This window comes from Chiloscyllium plagiosum, unplaced genomic scaffold (assembly GCF_037043375.1).
Source record: "Chiloscyllium plagiosum isolate Xiang-an unplaced genomic scaffold, Cpla_swu_hap1 HiC_scaffold_13, whole genome shotgun sequence".
Classification (NCBI taxonomy): Eukaryota; Metazoa; Chordata; class Chondrichthyes; order Orectolobiformes; family Hemiscylliidae; genus Chiloscyllium; species Chiloscyllium plagiosum.
Genome location: NW_028270151.1, coordinates 84,101,678 through 84,117,849, shown reverse-complemented (window position 1 = coordinate 84,117,849; position 16,172 = coordinate 84,101,678). Strand labels below are relative to the sequence as shown.

At 41.5% G+C, this 16,172-nt stretch overlaps 1 protein-coding gene across 1 annotated transcript in view; it reads right to left on the bottom strand.

Moving 5' to 3' along the window:
• The window catches only part of wdr33 (WD repeat domain 33), a 105,926-nt gene extending 90,253 nt beyond the window's left edge, over nt 1–15,673 (bottom strand). Inside the window, exon 1 of the mRNA XM_043701765.2 lies at nt 15,557–15,673. The gene's annotated coding sequence lies outside the window, so the exon portion shown is untranslated. The remainder of the gene's footprint in view (nt 1–15,556) is intronic.
• Between the last annotated feature and the right edge of the window lie 499 nt (nt 15,674–16,172).

Genomic DNA, 16,172 nt, shown 5'->3' with positions numbered 1-16,172 from the left:
TTTGCCAGCTCCCCTTGGGTTTCACGCAATCTAACCTTCCAGAGGAGCCTACTGTTATGACAAGGAGGCAAACCCCTCTGCTAATTAAACACCCAGAAAAGCTCGCCTCGCAATTTGTTAAAATATCAGTGACAGAGAACTCTCAAATTCCATTATTTAAAGAAAATAACATCAATTTATTTTATAACACTAAAAGTGGACATTAAACAAAATCTGTTCACAAACCTAAGCCCCCCTTTCTCTTAACTGCTTACTGTCTGCCTCCAACTCTAACAATAGGATGTTCCAATAAGACACTTTTAAAATTTCATAAATTTAAATTCAAGACCACAAAGTGTGTGTCTTCTTTTGTGTCTTCACTTTTCCGGCTGCTGATCTCCCTGGGTCGTCATCATTCTTTTTACTGCAAGTATGTTTCACACGAAAAGGTACCTTTGATAGAAAGAGTTCTCTAATTTTTTTGAGAACAAGATGTGAGATGGGTAATTAGCTCTCTCAGAGTTTCTCAGTCTGCAGCAGTTGTTCTCTGACCAGTTTTCAAAATATCCACTTTCTTATACCCCTATCCCCAACATCAGATCGTCTCATTGGTTTAATAAAACAATAAATTCAAGCACAATTGGGTTTTAGTATCCTGGGGCATAATTTAAACTGATTTGTTTAATTTGAATTGATGTCAAAACAGCAGCTATCAAAATTCAGGTATTCATTTCAAAGGGAAATATTACATATTTTCAATGTTCCAGTACACTCTGGGACTGCCATGTAATCATATACACAGGTGCTTTTAAGCTCTCAGTTCAGAACAGCATTCTCTCTCTCTCTCTCAAAGGTACAGCACATGCATTCAACTTCAAAACACTACCACATGGAATCTTATCAAAGGCCCTTGCTCAAATCTATATAGACGACACCTACTGCCCTGCCCTCATTAGCCTTCCTGGTCATTTCACCAAAGAACGCTAATAAATTTGAGAGACATGATCTCCCATGAACAAAGCCATGCCAACTATTTTGAATCAAACTGCGTCTTTCCAAATGCATATCTTATCTCTCAGAATCTTCCCAAGTAACTTACCTGCCACAGATGTGAGGCTTACTGATCTAGAATTCCCAGGTTTTTCTTTGCAGCTCTTCTTGAATAAGGGCACGATATTTTCTGTCCAGGACCTCACCCATGGCTAACGATGATGCAAAAATATCAGCCAGGGTCCCCTCAATTTCTTCTCTAGTCCCTTGCAGTATTCTTGGATACATCTGGTCAGGACCAGGTGATTTATCCACCTTCATACATTCTAATACATCGAACATCTCCTCTATTGTGAAATGGCCTGTCCCCAAGATGTCACCATTAACTTCCCCAAGTTCCCAAGACTTTGTGTCTTTTTCCACAGTAAAGGCAGAGAAGAAATATTCATTAAGGACTTCACCCATCTCCTGCAGTTCTACATATGCATGTCCACTTTGGTCATCCTATCAAGTCTGATCTAACATTTAATTGGGTAATGTTGATCTGACTATAGTTTCAAATCCACTTTCCTCCCTACTCCCAATATCTTTTGACTCCCTTGTTGTCAATAATCTGTTTACCTCTACCTTTAAAGATGTTCAATGATTATGGCTCCAATCCTTGCTGAGGAAAAGAATTCCACAGACTAACAACCCTAAGAAGAAAGAAAAAATGCAGCTGATTCCTTAATGGATGAAGTTTTTTGAACAGACTTTGTTCCCCAGTTCTATTCTCCTCCTTAAAGGGAAACATGCACTTGGCATTTATCTGCAAAGTGACTCAGGATTTCATATGTTTCAATAAGATCACTTCTCATTCTTCTAAACAGCAGTGAACACAACCTCAATCCCTCCAATCTTTCCACTTAAGGCAATCTTTCATCTCAGGAATAAACTGCATGAACTTTCTCTGAATGTTTTGAATATAATGATGTCTATTCTTACTAAGACCACCAAAGCTGTACTCTAGATATGGTCTCACAATGCCTGCAGGATACTCACAGGGATCATGTTTGAAAAGGAAAGAACATTAGTGCTAGTCTTCTGGTCTCAGCCTACTCCCTCCTTTTGCAAATTAATTGTCAGCCTCATCCAGTTACTTCTCCTCCAATGCTGGGATTCCTGCTTCCTGTATATCAGCCTGCCATCCTTCAGTCTGAGAGTGAAGGAGACCTCAGAGCCTCTAAATCCTTCCAGGTGAACAAACAGCATTGACAAGATAGAGTCTTCTGTTAAATGTAAAGCAACAGTTTTGCTACACTGGCTTTCTGGGTTCTGCTGGTTTCACCATACTGAAATCAGGACAGACAGCACCATCCATCCTGATATGGACTCCCCCCACCAGGTTCCCATTAGTCCCTATGCACTAACAGTAAACAGAACACCCATGAGAGCACCAATATTAAGTGAAGAAATGCGAAGTTTTCCACTTTGGTGATGAGCCCCATTAGTCCTTATACATTTCAATCGTCATGGGAATCTTTCAGCAGCCAGGCATTTTTTTTAAATTTGGTCATGAGAGTGAGTGGACTAGCATTGTGTGTTCATTCTTAATTGCTCTGGAGGTGATGGTGTGCTGCCTTTTTAAACCACTGCAGTCCATATGATTCAGGGACACTGATGATGCTGTTGGGAAGGAAGTTCCAGGATTATTTGTGGCTTAAAGGGGAACATGCAAGCATGGCATTCCCAGATTTCTGCTACCCTTGCCCCTCTGGGTGCTAGCCGTTGAGAGTTTGAAAGTTATTGTTGGCTAACATCATCCCTGACAACAGTAGGAAGATTTCAGGTTCAGGTCGGAAAGGAGAACTACAGAAAAAGTTGCATTTTCTAGCACACATCAGAACAAAGCTATACCAGTAAAATAAACAGAGTTGTAAAACATGCAACAGGTTGTTCTTCAGCTGTGATCGTCATTTCCAATACGTGGTCACAGAATTTCTCTATTGTAAATCATGAACACAATTACCTAAACCTACTTTTATAGCAATTAACCAGCTCCCCCCACTCTTTTCTCATGTATGGATCACAGTATTTCTAAGAGGCTCTGAAAGTCAATTAAAAGCTCAAGCAAAATTTATCCTAACACATCCATGATTATCATGATACAAGGTTACCCAATAGCACACATTTGTATGCATGCGTCAGAATATCTTAATGAAGTTATCTACCAGTACTCGGGTGCCAGTTAGTATTGGAAGGGTTCTGGCTACTGAAGAGCACATTTGGTATCAACAGGATTAGAGTTGACAGTTGGTGGATCATTCCAATTTGAGGTATACCAGATAAGGCAAGGTTTACTATATTTACAATGCTATCATATAATTTTCTGAATTTCAAATCATATGTTGCCAACTCTCCAATTCTAAGATTAGAGTTGTTTTCATATCCACAAGATGTGCAGGATGCGATATGCAAAAAGGATTGCACATACACAATAAGAAAATGACATGTGCAGGGAGAATGAGAGAATGACAATCATGAATAAAAGAACAGACAGAAGGAAAGGAGCACATGAAGAATATTTCTACCTCACAACAATGCCTCTGGTGTACCATGCTGCTTGTCTGGAGTGTATATGAGCAGAAACTTATGGCGGTAACAAACTTTATGAACTCTTTACTCAAAAATGTATTTGAAAAACTCTAGAATCCAATCTAAAATCTAAAAATATAATAGTCACCACAGATTTCAAAGGGAAAGGTGAGACTTGAGCAATCTTGTTTTTCTGAAGAATCACAGTGTAGATAAGAGTAGATATAAGGTGGATACATATACATTTTCAAAGACTTCCTGCAAACGCTCTGCAAAGCAGACTCACAGCTGAGGTCAGCACGTGGATAAATGTTACTCGTAGCAGACTGGATGACAAGTCAGTTGCAAAATAGAACAGCAAAGCAAGTAAAATAAATGCAAATGGCAAAAGAATGGAAATGATATTTCACAAGGAGCTGCACCAAGGTCACTGTTGTCTTTTGGTCTTATATTTCAGTCCAATCAGATGTAATGTTGAGAGGAGGAGTTAACACTAACGAAGACTACATGATGACTTCATTAATATGTAAAATGGCCTTGTATATAAAAATTAATCAAGGGGAGGGGGTAAAATGTGGAATACTCCCATGTGGAATGTTTAATTTGAATAGTATGATGCATATAAGGCATAGCCAGAAAAAGAATAAGGTCTAAAGACTATGCTGAATTTGTGGGTAATGCACTCCTAGGCAGAACACTGCACAACATGCACAAAATCAGTGACATTTGATGATCTGAAAATGTTAATAATGTCATCATTATTTCCACAGCTTAATGACAACATTAGCTAACCAGCTCTTTCATTGAGTGCACAAAACTTTGCAGCTACAGCAACTACATACGTAGCTATCCTCTACCAATATTTTCCAATATATCTATTTTTTCCTTTCCCACTAACACTGCAATATTATAGGCGCAAATGTGCACATACAGAATGATCAGTTACCATTTTTAATGACCTCTGGGTTGGGGAAACATTATGCTTGCTATTAGGGAATGATGAAATAGTGTAGCAAGAGGCTCAAGTACAGCACAAACACCATTATAGTAGTACAACACTCTAGCCTGATTCAATGTTATAAATTATCCAGAGAATGCAAATACTGAGTGGACATCTTTTCTCTCCCCTTAATATAGTAGCTTCCTCAGCTACAATGCCTATCAGTCTATTTGCTTTTATTCATTCATGGGATAGGAGTTCAACTGGATAGACGACTCTGCGCTACACTTGCTACTTACCTCTCCAAACATAGATATTGACCAAATCTTGCTGCATATGAACATGGCCTTGTTCAGCATCTAACGAGTTGCAAACGATAAACATTGCACAATCATCAGCAAGCATCCCCATTTTTGAACTCATGAGTAAAGGATCTAGATAAAGCTGAAGATAATTGGGACTAGAACACAAAAAGTGACTACTGGACTATGTACAACAAATTAGCACATGCTAATAGATGTCAAGTACAGGATAAACAATGATGCGGTGCAGTATCCAATATGATTCTCATCAGTGCAGAATGAGAAGGGAGGTACATTGCAGTGAACATTATGTTCAGGGGATGCACAATAGGGTGAAGAAAATTCTACCATAGGCTGAGGTTGTTAAAAGTAATTGATATTAATGTAGCAACTTTAATATATTAGAACATGCCACAGCATTTCACAAATGTGTTACAAAGCAATAGGCAATGAGTCACAGGAGATCTGAAGGCATATGGCAAAGGATCCTTTGAAATCTTTTCTGTCTTAAAAAACAGAGAGAGGTAGAAGTCAGGGACAGAATTAAAATAGGGAATGATCAGGTAGTTAGGGGTATGCAGATATTGAAGAATCATGCATCTGGGGGAAATTATAGAGCTTGGTAGGGTAAGTGAAGTGATTAGAAAATAAGAATGCATGTGAAGTGCCAAATCAAGGCATTGATCAACCAGAATCCAAATCTGGTCAGCAAGCATTTTGATTTTTTTTGAGGGGGGTCGAAGTTTGGTGGTGGTGCCTGCAGATGGGAGATTGATATTCAGCAGCAAGTATTACATGCCCCATGTTGGTGCTTAGGTGTTTTGTATCTGCTTATACAGAAGTATGACCAGAGTTATGATTCATGTCAGTTATAGCACAGTTTTAGTGGTGTTGAACACTGTGTGACCCCAGTGTTGGGATGGCAGGTGATCATGAACACATCAAGTCAGTGAAACTAGACATGTGCCACAGAATTTGTAGCAGTCTATCAATAAACGAAACCTTCCAGTAGCGATTCAAAAGTTAGCTATGTTCCTGCAGAAGCCAATGTACTTCCTTCCATGAGAGCATTTGTTTCAAAAGCATTTGCTAAATGGTAATTTGAGAATTCAATTAACAATATTAGTAGAAGCAAACCAGATTAAAACCAATTGAAAGATTTTAAGATTAGGAAAAAAGCCTGAAAATTATGCTACATACAAAGCATCTCTGAATTTCAGAAAGAGATGAGGGAACCTGATAAAATACTCAGGCAACATCACAGAGATCAATCTTTAGCCAATTCAATTCACTCCACATGACAAAGAAAACGGCAGAAGACACTGGTTACAGCAAAGGTTACGGGCCCTGACAATATTCTGGCAAAAATACTGAAGACTTGTGTTCCACAAGGAGCTGTACTCTTAACCAGGTGGAAGTGAGGACTGCAGATTAGAAACAAGGGTGTGGTGCTGGAAAAGCACAGCAGGTCAGGCAGCATCCAAGCAGCAGAATTGACGTTGCGGGCAAAAGCCCTTCATCCCAACCATCTTCAGCTGCTGCTTCCATGATCTTCCTTCCAGCAAATGATCAGAAAGGGGGATTTTCACTGAGGAATGCACAATCAGCAGCACCATTTGCTGCTACTCAGATACTAAAGCAGCCCATATCCAAATTCAGCAAGATCTGGATAATATCTAGGCTTGGGTTGATTAGTAGCTCATAACATTTACAGAGCAATGAAGATCTCCAATAAGAGATAATCTAACCATCACCTTTCAATATTTAATTACATTACCACCTCCAAATTCCTCACTATCAACATCTTGCAGTTCGCATTGACCAGAAACAGAACTGGACCAGCCAAATAAACTCTGTTGCCATAATAGGCTAAGAATTCTGTGGTGTGCAATTTACCTTCTGACTCCCGAAAGCCTGTCCACTACATACATGACACAAGTAAGGAGTGTGATAGAATATTCTCCGCTTGCATCTTTTTGACTACATTCAAAAAGCTTGATACCTCTGGGACAGAGCAGCCCATTTGATTGACACAGCACCCACTAATTTAAATATTTACTCCCTTCACCAGCTATGCAGTTGGCAATAGTGTACACAACCTACAAATAGCATTGCAGGAACTCACCAAAATTCCTTTAAGAGGAGCTTTGAAACCTATGGCCTCTACCACTTAGAAAGACAAGTGTTGCAGATGCATGGGAAGGTCTTCACCTGCAAGTTCCTCTCAAGTCACATACCACACTGACCTGGAACTGTATTGCTGTTCCTTCAGTGTTGCTGGGGCAAAATCTTACACATTGCTCCCTAACAGCTCTGTGAATGTCCCTGGTAGCACCTCAGCACAACAATCACCTGGCCAATCAGGGACAGGCAATAGCTGTGAGTATGGTCGCAAGCTGGAAAATTGATTTGCAGACATTTCATCCCCTGTCTAGGTGACATCTTCAGTGCTTTGGAGCCTCCTATGAAGCGCTGCTGTACTGTCTTCTGGAAATTATTTGGTCCCGTTCCTGCATCCAGTGGTTTGTTGTAGTGGTCAGTATAATGGGTCGATGTCTGTGTGCTTGTTGATGGAGTCTGTGGATGAGTGCCATGCTTCGAGAAATTCTCTGGCTGTCCTCTGCTTGGCTTGTTCTATGATTGTTGTGTTGTCCCAAACGAATTTGTGGTCCTTATCATCTGTGTATGTGGCTACCTGGGACAGCTGGTCGTGGCGTTTAGTGGCTAGCTGGCGTTCATGGATGTGGATTGCTAGTTGCCTGCCTGTTTGTCCTATATATTGTTTTGGGCAGTCTTTGCATGGAATCTTGTAAATTGCATTTGTCTTGCACATGATGGGTACAGGGTCTTTCGTCTTGGTGAGCTGTTGTCTGAGCGTGGCCGGTTTATGGGCTGTAATGAATTCCAGTGGTTGGAGAAGTCTGGCTGTCAGTTCCAAGATGTTTTTTATGTATGGTAGCTAGTGAGTTAGGTCATGGCACGTGTGCTCGTCACATTGTTCGGCTGTTAGGCATCTGCGAATGAAGTTGTGGCAATATTTATTCTTGGCGAATATAGACTAGCAGTAACTGGTTTTAGATTTTTTTGGGGAAATAAACAAACTTTTGAAGCAGATATTAAAAACTTTTAAAAAGTAAACCCTAGAAATCATTTAATTCCCAGCAGCTTTCAAGGCTCAAGTGGGGCATTCGACAGGGACACAAAAAATGGAGGATTTTGGGAATTCCTGAGTCTGTAACTGTCTGAAGGTCAGACAAAAAAAAAAATCAGGGGACCTCCTGGCAGCTATTATACTCTTCATATTTTCAGCAATTAAGATCTGCTTTATTTTATTAAGAAACTTCTTGAAACTTACAGTTTTGTGTTAATTTACAACTGAAAACAAGGAAAACTGTGAGCAAGAAATAAATGACAAATGTTAGTATAATACTAAATTCATCACATCTTACCATGGCATTTGAAGTGGAAAGATATCTATGAGATATGTAAGACAATTGTGCAGCTTCTCTTCCACTTAAATGCAAATATGTGCATTGTCCAATGCTCATTCGTAATGTATGCTGAATATCTGCAGCACAAACATGTGAAATCAGTAGTACCTGCACAATTTCAGCCTACTTATCTAAATCAGCCAGTACACCAACAGCTTGTTTGGATAGAGGCATCTATGTAGCCCCAGACAAACAAGAAAACACATTCCCATGTACACACTTGGTTTTGCTTTTATCCACAACCAGCTCCTTGCTATCACTTTACACAAGATGAGCTCAATATTTATGAGAGATCAGAAATACAGAATCTAATATTTTTCAAGGGAAAAAAAAATCCACTTTGCCATCAACTCCGTCGCCTTCTCTGGCTACTGACTCTAGCCTGAGTTGGTCTCTGTGTAGAATCAGCATTTTGTCCATCCCCAGAGCACAGCTTCAATTGCCAAACCTAATCTTGCACCTTTAAGGCAACACAATCTCTTTGTGCCTTCCAGTTTGCTGTCACTGAAATGTGTGCACGTTCTCATTAGTTGAAACTTTATTGCTGGAACAGCACAGCAGGTCAGGCAGCATCTAGGCCTGACCTGCTGTGCTGTTCCAGCAATAAAGTTTCAACTTTGATCTCCAGCATCTGCAGACCTCACTTTCTCCACGTTCTCATTAGCACTAGACTTATCCATCAAGCACCATTCTTCTGAGCATACATTCTCCATCAACTTCAAATTATCCCCAAAGAATCCTTCCATATCCAGCAGAAATCTTCCTGCACATCCAAACATCTCATCCATGTGTCAGTTGCTCTCAATGTGGTTTCTTCAACATTGGGGACACAGGACACCAACTTGTAGAACATTTCAGAGAACAACTCCAAGACACACAGACCAAACAACCCCAACACCCTATGGCCAACCACTTCAACTGTAATATTAAAAGATTAAATAGTACTCTCTCTCTCTGGTCATTAAAGTAATGTTAAAGGGTTAAACTGTACTGCCTTTCCCAGAAGCTGATCATTCTGGAAGTGAGTGGGGCAACATTCATGCAGGAGTGTGGATGGCTCACACTTCATTTGGTCAGCCATTTACTCTCCTTCTGCTATTATCAAATTAAACTCTCGTTCAGTCCCTTTTATTCAAAAATGCATTCATAGCCATCTCCCAACCAATCAAATTCATTTGTGTTATCATTTCCAGATACTGAAGTATATCACACCTACACTGTCTTGGGGAATCAAGGAGTTAGGAAATCGTTTGCATAACGATTCCTCAGGATTAGGGTATTTACATTACCTCATCTTACCAATGTACCTGGGATAACATGGGGGAAGAGTGGCCTATGAGCATTACAACTGGCCTGTATAAAGGGGATGTGTTTCTTTGGGGCCTCTTTTGACTTGACTTCGCACACCTGTGAAGAGGGTCAAAGGGGATCATCTAGCTTGTACAGGCTTTAATAAATTTAACTATCTGCAGATGTTGGTGTGAGCAAATTGCATCTAGTGTGTGAAACCTCGGGAAAAGAGCCTAACACAACTCCCCATCCCACTCCACCAAGGACATGTAAATCCTGGGCCTCCTCCACCGCCAAATCCTAGCCGCCCGATGGCTGGAGGAAGAATGCTTCATCTTCCACCTGGGGACCCAATGACACAGCATCAACATCGATTTTGCCAGTTTCCACATCTGCACTTCCCACCTTATCCCAGATCCAACCCTCCAACTCAGCACCGCTTTCTTGAACTTCTCCCACCTGTCCATCTTCCTTCCCACTTATCTGCTCCGACCTGCATCCACCTATTGCCTTCCTAGCTACCTTCTCCCCACCCCCCTCCTATTTATCTCTCAGCCCCCTTACGTTCCTGTTGAAGGGCTTAACATCTCCTGCTCCTCGAATGCTGTCTGACCTGCTGTGCTTTTCCAGCGCCGCACTTTTTGACTCTGAATAGGTTGATTAAAAAAATATAAAAACAACAATCTTGACCAGACATTCACCTACAACTCTCCATCCAAGAGCGATTTCAAAATTCTTCTGCCCATGTCCTATCACCCACTATCCAAGGCAGCTTAAGAGTAATACAACATGGAAACAGACTTTCAATCCAACGAGTCCATGCCAACCATGTTTCCAAACTAAACTAGCCCCAATGGCTTGTGTTTGGTCTATATCCCTCCAAACCTTTCTTATTCGTGTACTTATCCAAAATTTTAAGCATTCTAACTGCACCTGCGTCACTTCCTCTGGCAGCTCATTCCACACATGAACCACATCCGTAACTTTAAACATCTAATTCAATAACCTTCTGAGATCTCAACAATCCTCCAAATATGGCTTTACGAGTTACCATTGGTTACAGGATCAAGACCATTAGTTATAACATTTGCTTCATAAAACCAAGACCTTCCATAAAACCTAGACCCTGGACCAAGCTAGTGATAATCTATTGCAATGGTTCCTTATGCGGATCAGTCCTAAATTTTGTTTGTTAATATTCCTGTACAAGTACTTGGGTTTTTAATGTTAAAAGGTGCTTTATTAGATACAAGTCTGACACAAGCTTAGCCTAGTCTGTTTAACAATTCAATTCCAAGACAGTAATGAACACCCTTGTTTCTGTTCACATTTTCATGACCTTGATGATACACATTGCTTTTTTAATAGAAGCAAAATAGTACAGATACTGGAAATCTGAAGTGTGGTAGCTTGGAGAACAAGAATAATTTTCCAGTATGGCTGCCTTCATATTCAAAGGATCAACCTCTGTTACTTTAAGTATGCTACCAATAAACACTTGTTGCTTTTTCATTCAGCATTTAAAAAGGACTGTTCCATTTGCGACATCTTGGTCTCATCTATCATCCCTAACAACTCACTTTCCTTCTAGTATCTTCTCATGCAATCACAGGGTTGAACAAAAAGTGTTCCAGTTTGAACAGCAATTCCGTTATACTAATGGTTTCCCTCTCCCCACACATGGCCATTCCTGCTGAGTTTCTCCTGTATATTGTTTTTATTTCAGATTTCCAGTATCTGCTGTATTTTGCTTTTATCGCAGTGTTTAATAACACCTGTCCTTTTACCTCCTCCCTTCCAAGGTCCGAAGCCCTCTTTCCAAGTGAAGCAGTGTTTTACTTGAAATCTCAATTCAGTTTACCGTATTTGCAACAATGTAGTCGCCTCTATTTTGGATAGACGAAATGCAGATTGAGTGACTGCTTTGCAGAAGATTTCCACCCACAAGCATGATCCCAATGTTCTAGTTAACTGTCATTTTAATTCATCACCTTGCTCTCTCCCACACATTCCTGATCACTACTAGTAAAGCTCACTGTTAGCTGCAGGAACAGCACTTCATATTCCAATCAGGCACTAGGCACTTTCCAAAATGATACCAGGAATGAGGGATTTTAGATACAAGGAAAGATTAGAGAAATTAGGCTTATTGTCCTTGGAACATGGAAATTAAGAGATGTTCAAAATTATGAATACATTTGACAGGGTAAAGAAGGATATTGTGTTTCCACTGGTTGGTATGTCACAACTAGGGATCACAATTTCAAGACTCTCATCATCAGAGCTAGGAGTGAGATGAGTAGAAGCTTCTCTACTCAGAAGTGTTAGGATTTGGAATGCACTGCCTGGCAGATTGGTGGAGGCAGATTCCATATGAGATTTCAAAGAGGACCTGGGAATACACGAAAGTGATTAAATTTAGAGGGCTACAGAGATAAGGCTAGAGAACAAGACTAGTTGGGTAATTCTTTTGGGAGCCAGAAGAGACAAAATGGGCCAAATAGCCTCCTTTTGTACTGTAAAATTCTATGATTGTATTTACAGCTTTCCAAACTCAACATAGTTCAACAAGTTCAAGCCACTTGGAGGACTCTGTCCTCCAAATGTTTTAGACAAATGCCAATCAGTATCATTTATTGTGTTTTTGCATGCAGATAGAACTCTTAACCAATATTTTGTTTCCTTAAAAAAGGCCATTCCCTTTGCTTTTTATTCCACAACATAATCTCTCCTGTCCTGTAACCACAGAATCGCCCTTTTGTTCATTCCCTCCCGCTCCCCTTTTCAACAACACAAAATCCATGGTATTCCCACCTTTCATTCCAAAGACTGTCTCTCTGTAGACGCAGCAAGGCCCAAAGATTATTGCAGTTCTTGATTTATACTGTTACTTGTAATGATTGAAGAGTTTGTGTCCCTAAATTCTTTTACTTCATATATAATTTATTTAACTAAATGGCATTGTTTTTGTGGTGACTTAAACCTATTTTATCATATTCTCACAAAAATAAGTGACAATAAATTTCTATCTATTTGAATGCCATCAAGTATTTTGTGTGGTAGCAAGTTCCACGACAATCAATACTCCTGAATTTAATGGACTTATTAGTAACAATCAGATTTATCTCAGTTTGGAACTCCCACATGCAGAAGCATCTCAGGTGCAACTTTCAAATCCTCTTAATTATGAAGACCTCTATCAGGTTATAGCTAAATTCTGTTGTGTTCTATCCCATCGAGACGTTAATTTTCCAAAGCATCCAAGCATCACCACACCCATTCCAAATGTTATGCCATAATATGGTGCAGATATCCTGATAAATTGGTGTCCACAAGTATAAAATTTAATTATAGTTCTGCAAACCCAGAAGACTACATAGTGAAGAGCAGCCTCAGAAGTAAACCTTGTGGAATGCATTTTCCCAACTTTAAATTTCACAATAATTACCATTAACCTCTGTTCTGCGCTGTTTTGAACCATCTTTTTATCAGTCAGAATTTTAGAGCACAGAAACGAACCCTTCAGTGCAAATCGTCCATGCTGCCCAGACATCCCAAACTAACAGATTACCCTCTGCCAGCATTTGGTCCATACCCCTGTAAAAATTCTTCCTATTCATGAACCCATGTTAAATGTTGTAACTGTACCTGCCTCCACCACTTCTTCTGACAGGTCATTCCATACATGCACCATTCTCTGCATGAAAAAGTTACCCCTCGGGTCCACTTTAAACGTTCCCCTCTCACCTCAGCTTATGCCCTCTTGGACTCCCCCATCCCAGGAAAAGATCTTTCGCTATTCACCCTATCCACGCCCCTCATGATTTTATAAACCACTGAAAGGTCACTCCTATATTTTTATACACTCAACCTGTTATCCACAGGACTTCTATTTCACTAGGAACATCCGAAACTTTCACTTCTCTGCCAAAAGATATGCAGTCCACCAAGGCATCATGACCATTTCATTCAAATTAGTTTTAGTATTCATTATAAATCCTCAAGTTTGTCCCTGGTCAATTGATAAATTGAAATATTCATGTACAAAATTGTGACAATCAGAGAAAGGCTAGAATTTTGAAGGTGATCTCATTGAAATCTACAAAATATTTAAAGCAAGTGTAGATGTATGTAATTCTGGATCAGTGGTGCTGGAAGAGCACAGCAATTCAGGCAGCATCCGAGGACAGGCAAAATCGACGTTTCGGGCAAAAGCCCTTCATGTAAGCTGTTTCCTCTGTTTGGGGAGCCTGGAACAGAGGACATAATGTAAAAGTACAGGTGAATGTCATTTGGGACCAAGATGAGGAGAATTTTCTTTCTACAGAGGGTGGTGAATCTTTGGAATTTTCTATCCCAGAGGGCTGTGGATGCAGTGTTTGAGTATGTTTAAGGTAGTATTTGGAAAATATCTTATTATCAATAGTGCAATGGGTTTTGAGAATATGATAGTATATGATATTCAAGTATTTGATCAGCCATCAGCATTAAGTTAGAGACAAAAAAACTGCAGATGCTGGAATCCAAGATAGACAAACGGGAGGGTGGAAGAACACAGCAAACCAGGCAGCATAAGGAAGTGGAGAAGCCAACTTTTCAGGTGTAACCCTTCTTCAGGACTGGGGGTCAGTGTAAGGGGAGCTGCAGATAAGGGGGAGTTTGGGGAGGATTTAGGGTGAGAAGAGGGACAGAGTGGTGTGGTTGGGATAGGTCAACACAGGTAGAGGGTACAACCTGTTTGGTTGATGGGAGGAATGAATCTGGTTGGTAACTGCAAGGGTCTGTCAGAGGAATGGAAGGGATGGGGAGGGGCTGGAACAGGAGTCGAGGGATGTTAAAGGAGGTTATTTGAAATTGAAGAACTCAATGTTGAGTGCTCTGGGCTGTAGGCCGTCCATACGAAAGATGAGGTGCTAGCTACCTGATGAAGGAGCAGCACTCCAAAAGCTTGCACCTGTTGCCCTATAACCTTGTGTTGTGATTTTTAAACTTTGCGTTGTTGCATCACTATTTAACCTTTTGAACATATCAGATCCACTAAATTCCCCATGCAAAATTCTCAAAAAGAATGCTAAAGTAAGATTTCTCCCTGTAGAAATCCATGCTATAATAATTTTGGTCACTAAACTTTTTTATATTACAACTTTCACTCATTTAAAAAAAAATTCTCTCTAACTACCCAAATTTCTGCTCATCAGTTTAGGAGACTATGGAAGCAGGAGGGGAAATAATAAAAAAATTGAATCCAGCAATTTTTATATTGATTGCACCAAGGTAGATGAGAACGGAAAATGATGTCTAAGGATTTGCCACCACACTGCAATAGCATGATCATTCCTTCTTTATCTGCCAAAATTAATTTACATTCCCAACTTTAACCCAAAACACACCTGGACAAACCTTCCCAGCTGCCAATTTCACATGAATCAGGGCTGCAATTTGCGCCACATCCAAACGAATCAATGTATGCAGAGCAGATTAAAGAGGCGATAAAATGTGACTGGCCAACGTGCATTACCTCCCTATCTTCCCCACCCCCCCACCTTCTCAAATACCAGGCCCTTTCCCAAAGTGTAAAGACTCTCACTTCCTGCGCACTAGGCCGGAGATTTCAACATTCACAGCCTCTACCAGCGTCATCAGGAGTCAGCTCCCGCACCAGCGGCCTTTCCGCCCTCTTACCTCAGCCCTGTCGACGCTCCCCTCCCAGGGACATTTCCCCACCCCCCACCCCCCGTCTCCGTCCCGCAGGGCCCTTTCCCCGCTCCCTCTCTCTCCCCACCCAGTGCCCGGTTACTACCTCCTCTCTCCCCCCCACCCCGCGGTTCCCCGCTCCCTCTCTCTCCCCCACCCCCCGGAGCCGAACTCTTTGCCCGGCTCCGTGCGCAAAATGGCGGCCGCTCGGCCTGAGTTGGTCCGCTCCATGTGGAGGTACGAGCCGTTGTGGTTGAGCGAGGCGGGCACCGCGAGCTGGGGCTCCCAACACTTACCGAGAGCGGCCTGGCTCGGTCTGATTCCCGCCCCGGCGCCGCTTCAGCGGTGTGCTCTCGATGCCGTCAGGCCGCAACTCCCCTCGATGCCGCCATCTTCCACTCCCATCCCCCCGCCCCTGGCTGCCAGCCAGCCTGCGCCGGAAGTGACGCCAGCGCGTAACGGCGTGCGCGGGCCGGCCACCACCGGCGTGTTCCCGCATGCCCGCGGATCCCACTGCGCAGGTGCACAGCCTTCCCTTCAGCTGGGATACAGAAGTGCCATTGTCATGGGGCATGGGCAGGATAGCTGTACCTTGGTTATTGTGTAAGACAATGGTTCTGAAAGTGCACACTGCATTAGGCTCTACCCAATCTGATGTTTGTTGTGGGTGGGGGAAAAGGTGTGTTCAGTTTGGGGTCCCAATGGAGTCAAAAGTGACCTTCCTGGCTCCTGATATCCCTCTAAGTAATTATGCTGGAGAAGACAATGCACCTTGTTCTTACTTCTATCATGAAATGAACAATATGTGATCAAGGCAAGTGATTCCTCTTGTTAAGCCTCACTTCATTCTCAGACCGCTGTTATCCACACAGATCCTTAGACCCAGTACAGAGAGGTCGGAGGCCTGCTCGT